The 10,197-nt window shown below is 39.7% G+C and overlaps 1 protein-coding gene across 2 annotated transcripts in view; it reads right to left on the bottom strand.

The window, feature by feature from the left end:
- Positions 1-4,175: 4,175 nt before the first annotated feature.
- CFAP54 (cilia and flagella associated protein 54) overlaps positions 4,176-10,197 on the bottom strand; it is a 389,038-nt gene continuing 383,016 nt past the window's right edge. For both annotated transcript variants that reach the window (XM_024348012.3, XM_024348013.3), the window contains one exon: positions 4,176-4,613. The gene's annotated coding sequence lies outside the window, so the exon portion shown is untranslated. The remainder of the gene's footprint in view (positions 4,614-10,197) is intronic.

Here is a 10,197-nt window from a genome sequence, read left to right as displayed (position 1 = left end):
CAGGGAAGGAAGTTCCCTGGGGCACTAGGCTGATGGGGAAGCATAGTGCCCAAGTCACCCCGCAGAAGGGTCCCACATCTCACAGATATGGGCCTGCTTTGCTATCCCTGCACCACTTAGTCCCTGGCTGGGCACAGACTGGGGAGGCAGGCATCAGCACTAACACAGTGGGGTTTCAGAATGCAGAAGCTGGAGTCATGTCACTTCCATTCCGCTCAGCCTGAGATCTGAGTGGTGCATTTCCTGGTCACCACAAAGAGCTGCAATCTCTAGGTGAGTGGCAGAGGCCAAGAAGGAGGGCCTGGCACTCTCAGGGCCACTGAGTGGTGGGTCCCTCGCATTGGCAGCACAGTCCAGGGTAAAGACTGAGAGAACCTGAGGTGACAAACCAGGATCTGTATTTGACACAAGAGTCAAGGCGACTCCTCTAGGAAGCCTGCCCTCATGCATACTAATCTTTCATCCTAAGTTAGGGGCTCCTGGTTTGTGCTGTGATTCTTCTATCAAAGCATTATTATACTTTATTGTAATTGTGTATTTATTAGCAGTCATTCCCGGTAGTATAAGCTCTAAGGGGGCAAGGGCCATATCTATCTTGTTCATGGTCCTCAGAAGGGGTACATCAAACAGAGTTGAACAGATAAGAGGCAGAATCTCTGGTCTCTGCCGCTCACACTTTAAAGGCTGTGCAATGATCTGCAAACTGTTTTATACCTAACATTCACTGTCTTTAAAATGAGTCACATTTAGAGGCTATGAGGTATAAGATTATAAAAACATGTGCAATGGAATTTCTGTATTCTCAGAATTTTTGCTAAGCCCCAAAGATAAGACTAGTGGTTAATCACATTCTATTCCATTCCCACTCTAAAGAATGAAGAAAAAGAGCTTCCCATCACCCCCTTCCAAGACTTGCCAAAAATTGGCATACTTGCTCTCCCACCTCACTCATTCCTGCCATCCCACACATCCTATGCAAGCAAATGAGAGCTCATTTAACAAGGGAATTTGTTGGGAGTGGAATGCTATGGCTTTTTGTTCTTCTCTTCTCTCTCCTTGGGTTAGGGGTGATGGAGAAGAGTGTTCTCTTTGCAAAACTGAGGGCTCTAGAGGGTAGCACAGTAGAGATCAGAGTGCTGGCAATAGGGAAAGACTGTAGTCACTTGTCAGCTTCATCTGGGGCCATCAGGTGTGGGCAGAGATGTTGGGAAGAAGGATTTTTTATCTCTTGAGGTTGGGGCTGTATGTGAACATGGAGTGTGTGCTTCCTGCCTGCAGAATTCTGAAGGTGGAAGAATGCCCAAGGCAAGGATAGAAGGCAGTGGTGTGGGCAACCTGCACACTCGGTGTTTGGTGGGATAGGATGCCACAGAAGGGACACCAGCTCTGAGCATCTTGAAGGAATCCCACTCAAGAGGGCAGCCTTCTGGAACTAGGGGACCCCACAGTAAAAGGCTGTGGGTGTATCACAGGGCAGGGATGTAGAAGCTGAGGAGGGATTGCAGGAGGTCAGCTGGAAGTGCACTGTTCCTTTCAGGAGACATGCCCACGTCCCAGCACAGTTCCGGATGGACCCAGAGATTCTCCCTGGCTCTCCCAGGACCATTGGTTGGGGGGCACCTAGGATTGCGATGAAGACCAGAGAGGGGCCATGGGAGGGATCCACATCTGGGGGCCACTCAGAGGGCATAAGCAAGCTCTAAGGGCATAAGTCATGTGAGACTTTTACCCTTATCTCATGTGGCTTGTGTCCTCCTGGGCCTCACAAATGCGAAAAAAAAAATCTTTGAATTAGATGTAAGATTGAAATTTTGATTTACACTGGAGTAGACCTCATAATACTTGGAAGTAAATCTAACTCCCAAAATGGGACTTGTCCATATATTGAAAGTGACTGGAAAACATTATGGGGATCCTGGCAAGAAAATACCCACAGTAAAGAAGGGAGATTGGACAGAGCTCATCCAAAGGTAGTGGCTGGAGTAAAATAACAGGTTAGAGGGATAAGGGAAAACAAAATATTTAAACAAATGAAATCACTATGCAAATTTCCATTCTAGCTGTCAGAAAATAACTTCCCATTGCACTTAAAAAACACATTTAAAAAATTACATATGTTTCTATTCCTGTCTTCTGCAAAGATTTTCAGAATAGAATCTTTTGAAGTTGTAGAGTTTTCATAAGGTACTTTGGTGTTTGCTTTGTAAACTTTATAGACATCTTTTAAATTTGAGAACAGCATCTCTAAATGGTCCTTGTGCAGCATAACCAAACTCATATTTAAAATCTATATGTCACACTAAAGTAACAGCCAAGCCAAAACTAAAAACCGTATTTCAGTATGCAATATTAGGTGAGTGAACCCATCATTAAGGAGTAGACTTGGTTGCAGTTCCATCCAACACACAGCAGGATCACTGTCACCTGCCCTCCCTGCCAGACTCTGCAGGTTGATTTCTGCCTACTGCATGCCCTGTGTAATTCTGACACTCTGGGATTGAAATGTGGCTTAGCATTTTTATATCACCTTTCACTCAGAGCCTCTATGACTCTCAATTGGTTCAGTTTATGGATCATCCTTCCTCGCTCAGGCTCTTCCCTGACTCACCCTAAACATGGACCAGCCATGTGTCTGTTTCTCACAGAAGGCATCTGCGTGTAGCAGAGGAAGGGGGCTTTATGCCTCTCAGTTGCTTCTCATCTATTTTCCCTCCAGGCTCTTCCTTTTTCCATTGGCCTTCTCCATGAGTCTCCCCAAGAAATTAATTTCCCTTTACCTTGTCCTACAAAACAATTTAGACTACCACCTCCCACTTGCTCCGGGCTTCTACGTATCTATACATAAGGTGCTCTGTCAATAATGACCATTTTGTCCTAAGCTTCACCCTTGAGCAGCACTAAGAACTGTTAGAAGTTTTGCAACTTCAGCTTCTTTCTCCTTTCTCTGCTACCAGTCTCTAAAATCCCTCAGCTGAAGCAAAACATTCAGAGATAATGGAAAAATAATGGATAAGCCGCTCCTGTCCTTCATCCTCCCTAGCTTCCTGGAGAGGTTGGTGAGGGGACACGGTGTCCCCATTATGCTTAGGATGGGTCTTTAGGAGACCTCAAAGGGGAAGGGGAACAATATATTTGTTTACCCACTAGATAAACTAACTTTCCCACTCCCACACTTTTGAAAGCAGACAAAGCTAAGACAATTTTGGTTTTAAGTAACACGTTTTTCTCCTCTTTATTTCACATTTGCCATTTGAACTATTCCACATACATTTAATCAAGAAGTCTATGCTAATCATTAATTACAATACCAATACACCCGTTGTATTGTATTCAAATGTAACTCACACTTGTGGATTTCAAAGAATTTCCCTGGATTTAATTAATCCTCAGCTTCGCTAATGAAAAGCATTGCTTCTAACTCGCATGAGTGTGGGTTTCTAATCTTTTCCTTAAGGTCACCTCATTTTTCATGCAAACATACATTTATAATTTAACATTGCAGATCTTTCACATTCCCTAGTAAGCAATTATTTTGATTACTTTATTATCTTTCTCTTTTTTCCTAGGCTATTTAGGTTGGTTTCTGCCTATCATGAGCCAAGTATAATTCTAAGATTCTCTTTTACTTCCTTTATTAGCATGATCTGCATTAGCAAGGGATTCATTTTCATTCTGAAGACTGAAAACAATTTCATTATCTGATAAAAATTATCTTCTCATATGCTATAAGAGGCAATTCTCGTCATTTATGGTCTCATTAGGTATTTCATCTACCCAATACATCTTCTCAATATTTCTTCCTGGAAGTAATCATCTCGTGGCTCAACTAACAATATTTTGGACTAGGGATTCTTGTTTTTGTCTTCCTTCCCTCTTCCCGCCGCCCCCCCCCCCCCACCCCAATATAGTTACTGCATCATCTCCTCTGCGAATCCTTGCTATTTCCCTGTCTTCCTAAAACATTTTGTGGAGGCTTCATGTTAACATCTATCTGCATTGTTGTATTGTGAATTGTAAGTTTACATTTTGTTGCCTTTAATATACTATCAGCATCTTAAGGGATGGGCCACAGCTCATGGATCTTTGTGTTTTTAGAGCCTGGAACTATGTCTAATATAGAGCAAAGCTCCAAAAATGCATATTGAATAAATGAAGGACTAAATACACATGCATGCTCATTTTTACCAGAATGTAGTTTTAATTTACTTGAGAATTAATTCTTTTCAAAACGCAGGAGAGAGTAGGGAAGCCAAAGCAACTTGATAAAGAAATAGATAAGCTGGACAAATGAGAGCAAGCTGAGGAGATATACAGACCTGGAACTCACAGAGAAGATAGGAGTTAAGCTGCCCTACTGGGAGCTAAAACACCTATGAAGCTGCAGCAGGCCAGTTGATCAACAGCGAAATCTCAAAGCAATATCTAGAGTATTTGCATATATCATAAGAAATCAGATGGGGCAAGATCCAAGTTTGAACTGGAGGCTTCTGTGCAAGCAAGACATTGAATCATGACTACTTCTTCTCACCAAATTTCCAAAGGCTGACAGATATTGCTGAAAAATTCCTCAGTCTGTTGTCATATTCTTGATTTATTTCTCAGTTTCATCATCCCTAGAGGAGGAAAAAAGAGTAATACCTTGAATTTCATATAATTTTCCTCATTTCAGAAAGTGCATACTTCATTTCACCTCACCTGCTAACCAAAAATTATGCTCCTGCGCTAGTCCTCAACAGACCTGACCAAACCACAATGGAGTCACTAACGCTGAATGCCACATCATCAAACCAAAACTTTAAAAAAGCAGAGATCCCAAAACAGAACAGAACAATTGTTCCTGAAAACAGAAGATTCCAGTTTACCTGAGTGAGTGTAATAAGGAAGTCTCTCTGTTTTAACTCTTACAAAAAAGCAACCTGATATTAACCAATCAGGTTTTCTTTTCTATTCTTCTGTTTCCTTGTTCCTACCTTACAAAACTCACTGTTGTGCCATTGTCCAGCAGGAGCTCTCATTCTCTTCTGCAGAATGGAGGCTGTCCCTGATTCATGAATTGCAAATAAAAGCAAATTCGATCTATAACTAACTTTGTTGGAATTTTGTCTTTTGACACTATATGCGTATTAGAAATGTAAAAAACATTGAAATACCATCCTGTGGAATTGAGATCAATTCCATGGGAGTGTCAATGTGCCCCTGTTGACTGCTTGGAGCTGGACCCATTTTAAGGAAGCAGAGTTCCCTAGAGGATTTTGATCATGTTAAGTTTAAAATTCGATTAAACTTCTAAATGGAGATGTTAATTAGGCAGGTGGCTACAGGAATCTGGAGATAGGAGAGCACTCTGGGTTGGAGATAAAATACTGGAGGATTTTGGCATATAAATGGTACTGGATAGGGTTATCTTGAGTGAGAGTATGGAGAAGACAAAAGAGAACATATGCTACAGAGAACCAAATTTTTTGATTAACACTCTAGTCAGGTAATCTTTGAAGTCTTGGGTCAGCAAATCATAGCCCCCAGGTAAAATCTGGACCACTGCCTGGTTTTTGTGCAGTTCCTGAGCTAAGAATAAGAATAATTTCATATTTTTATGGTAGGGAGAAAAATACAAATAATAATATTTCATGGCACATGAAAATTATAAGAAATTCAAATTGATTTTTTAAAGTTTTATTGGAACACATCTATGCCTTTTGTTAATACATTGTGTATGGCTGCTTTTGCACTGTAATGGCAGAGTTGACTATTTGCAATAGAGACACAAAGCTAGATTTACTATCTTGCCCGTTATAGAAAAAGTTTGAAGGCCCATGTATTGTGTGAGAATGTGTCTTGGAACTGCTATGGCCACTGTTGCTGCCAACAGGAAAACTAGACTGAAGACAAAATGTCACAAGGAAGGGGACTGCTGAGATAACTGCTGAGAAATGAATGACAGCTGAGATGTGAATCATGAACCTCTGGATTGAGTCGAGCCAGAAGCTCACCTTACCTCCGGAATCTTCAGTTACATGAACAAATAAATTTCCTTTAGTGTATGACCCAGTTAAAGGTAGATTTTCTATTATCCAAAACCAAATGATTCTTAATACAGTTGTAAGATCCAGATATAATCTCAGCTCTTTTTCCCTTATTATCCCCAAGCTTGACTCAAACCTCCCATTTCATAACCTATGAAAGTCTAAAACTATTCCCATGATTCCTACAAATTCCCCAAAACTTATGTTCTCATGATCCTTGTTCCAGAAATACCATGCTTATGATGCATGCAACTTTTCAACCATTCTACCTCATCACTAGCTTCTCAAACATTCAAACACATTTTACAACTATCATTTTTGTGAGTTTAGTAATTTTACTTAATGTTTGAGGGATCACTGTAATGGGTCACTTAATCCACTGTACAACCTTCTGTCATCTGATGGCTATCTATTCTTTTCTTCTCTTTCTCTTTTATTTCTCCAATTTTCAAAGTAAATAAATTCCTCTCTTTGTAGGATAGGCAGCCATTCCAGTTTACCTGGAGCTGTCTTAGTTTGGGGATAGTCCCAGATTTTGCACTGAAAGTCAATCTCAGTTCTGGAAAAACTGGGAAGATTTGTGACCCTATCTCCTGTCTCAAGTAATTCTACCTGCTCCTCTGAAGCATCAAAGCTACCCCACATCAATGGCTCATAGAGACCACCTACTCCAACAGACTCATCAAAATACCTTTCTAATCAAGGCACCTCTGTTCTTAAAGGGAATTACTGTACTAGATGTTAAAAAATAAAATGTCTCATCATTAAATGGAAACACATTTAGAACTATGTCATCTTAACGAAATGATGCTTTCATCATTATAAAATGTTTTATTTCACCTCTGGCAGTATCCATTTTTGAAATATACCTTAATGACAATATAGCGACACCAGCTTTCTTATGTTCAGTGTTTACATGGTCTCCACTTCTCCATCCTTCTATTTTCAATCTGTTGGTGTCTTTTATTTAAAATAGAACAATCTCTGTTTTCAAATGAAAGTTTTGGTCCATTTACACTTAATATAGTTAATAATATGGTTAAATGTAAGTCTAGTGTAAGTCATCTAGATTAATAGGTTGACTTTTTTTTCTTTCAGCACTTTTAAGAAGGCAACCCATTATCACTTGTTCTCCAATGTTTCTGATGAGAAGTCAGCCTTTACTCTTATTGCCCTCTTCCTTAGGACTTTGTGTTTTTTCTTCTGGTTGACTTTAATATGTTTTTCCTATTTTTGATTTTCAGAACTGTGCCTATGATTTGCTTGGGTGTGGTTTTCTTTTTATTTATCATGCTTGGAATTCATTGAACTTCCTAAATCCAAAGGTGGTTAATATTTTAAATCAAATCTGAAAAAATTTTGCCATCCTTTTTTCAAAGGACTCTTTCCTTCCTATCTAGGATTTCAATTTTTTCCTATCTGGGACTCTTTCCTAACTTCCCTTCCTATCTTAGACTTCAGTTTCACACATGTCGAAACATGAATAGGCCATCATAGCTCTGAAATTTTTGAAAATCATTTTTTTCTCAGTGCTTAGATAATTTCTACTGATCTGTCCAGAAGTGTACTGTTTTTTAAAAAAAATTCTGTAGCACCTAATTTGCTAAGTCCATTCAATGAATTTTTAAATTTCAGATCTATTTTTCCAGTTTAAGGATTTCCATTTGGTTCTTTTTCCATTTCCATATGTATTCTGATATCCCCCATCTCTTTATCCATTATAGCAATCTTTTTCAATAGATTATTTTACATGTATATTATAGTTATTTTAAAGTCTCCATCTGCTAATTCTAATACCTGGAACTTCTGGAAATGTGTTGACTGTTTTTTTCCTAGATTGTGGATGATATTTTCCTGCTTCTTTGTATATAAAGTAATTTTTAATTATTTACTGTACATTGTGGGCAACATCGTTGAGTTTTGTTCTAGCATACAGTTAAATTACTGACAACCACTTTTATCTTATGGAGGTTTGATGGGTGGGCCTATTTTTGCTTTGCTGTTAGGCCTCATTTGTAGTCCTTGGTTCTAAAATCCTTATTCTTAAGGTATTTCCCTCCTAGGGTTTTAATGAAAAGCACAAATAATTTATTAAGTGCCTTTTCCTTGACTGGACTTGAATTACAAAATTTGTCTCTCCAGTACCATGCAGCTGTTGAAATCTCTGAGGCTTTGTTCTTTGAGCCTTTCAGCTATGACTTTCCATTGGATTCTCTGGAGTCTCATCATGTCCATGTGTTGTTGGTAGTCAGCCAACAGTTTTAGGATAATTTGTGCACAGATTTTAGGGCTACCCACACTGTCTCCCTCCTTGTTGAAACATTCCCTCCTTAATTTCTAACTACTCTGGCAGACCCACACCCTGACTTCTGAATCCTCAGTTCAGTCATTCAGCCTCTTCCTGATTGCACTCTGTCCCTTACGTATTTTGCAAGATGAGGTGTGTCCTCAGAGAATAGGCTGTTTAAATGTGGACCTCACCTAGTTTGTTTCCATATTTCAAGGATTACCATTCCTTTGGTTTCTGCCTATTTTTAGTCATTCCCCAGGGACTTCAAACATCATTTTAATTCTGATTTTATGATTGTTTGCACTGTTTTTGGATCCAGAGTTCAAAATTGTTATTGGCAAATGGTAGTTCAATAAAAGCCACTCTGCTATCACCAGAAATGAACTCCTATCATTACCATAAAAAAACCAAACCAAACCAAAACAATAAATAACCTCTGATCCTTCTAGACAGAAACGAACTTCCCCCGAAGATGTATGTAATAATGTAAGAATATAATAATGGTAAGAGCTACCTGTTATTGAGCATCCAGTATGTGTTGGACTTTGTTCTAGGTGCTTTATGTATCCTAAATTTACAGACGAGAAAACTGAAGTACAGAGAAGTTAAGGAACTTGGCCAAATTCATGCAGGTGGTAAAAGGAAAGCCAGGACTATCCGATGTCATAGCTGACTCCCTCATCCATGATGCTACGCTGCTATTCAAACATAGGGTAGTTGTTCCTTGATGGAAACAACTTAGAGGAGACTTAAGCTTGTAGTAGAGAATTCAACTAAGTAACTTTTATAGTTCCTTTAAATGTAATAATCTGTTTTCTTTTTTTTTTTCTTTGAGATGGAGTCTCACTCTGTCGCCAGGCTGGAGTGCGGTGGTGCAATCTCGGCTCACTGCAACTTCCACCTCCCAGGTTCAAGAGATTCTCCTGTCTCAGCCTCCAGAGTAGCTGGGACTACAGGCATGCACCACCACACCCAGCTAATTTTTGTATTTTTAGTAGAGATGGGGTTTCACCATGTTGGCCAGATGGTCTCAATCTCTTGACCTTGTGATCCGCCCACCTCGGCATCCAAAAGTGCTGGGATTAAAGGCGTGAGCCACCATGCCCGGCCTAGATGTAATAACCTTCCTTCCTTCCTTTTTTTTTTTTTTTTTTGACGGAGTTTTGCTCTTGTTGCCCAGGCTGGAGTACAATGGCCCAATCTCAGCTCTCTGCAACCTCTGCCTCCCAGGTTCAAGTGATTCTCCTGCCTCAGCCTCCCAAGTAGCTGGGATTACAGGCATGCACCACCACACCCAGCAAATTTTGTATCTTTAGTAGAGACAGGGTTTCGCCATGTTGGTCAGGCTGGTCTCCAACTCCCGACCTCAGGTGATCCACCCGCCTCAGCCTCCCAAAGTGCTGGGATTACAGGTGTGAGCCACCGCACCCGGCCCATAATAATCTATTTTCTTACAAAAATTATAATTCCAACTCAACTAAAAGTATTAATTTTCATGTCAGAGAAATTAATTTTCCTCAATCACCAATCCCGAAATATATACATCAAATAGTATTCCCATATCGACTCAGCTCCTGCAGAACTGTTTCTCTTTTCTCTACTTTTGAATTTGACTTCCAGCACCTCAAGCGGAACTATGTACTTGTGGTTACCTGAATTGCTGAAGCACTACTTGTATATTGTGTTCATTCTGGATGCAATGTCAAGATTGATCAACCAACTTATTTCAAGCAGTTCAAAGAATCAGCCTTTGAAGTCTTGAGAAATAGCCGTTTTGGTGTGTGTTTTTCCATACAACCCAAAATATATTTGAAAAATATTTTTAACCAGCAACATTGTTCTAAGAAAAAAAAACACATTATTTTTCCTCGAACAAAAATTAAA

Source organism: Pan troglodytes, chromosome 10, assembly GCF_028858775.2.
Source record: "Pan troglodytes isolate AG18354 chromosome 10, NHGRI_mPanTro3-v2.0_pri, whole genome shotgun sequence".
Classification (NCBI taxonomy): Eukaryota; Metazoa; Chordata; class Mammalia; order Primates; family Hominidae; genus Pan; species Pan troglodytes.
This window is presented reverse-complemented; position numbering and strand designations above follow the sequence as displayed.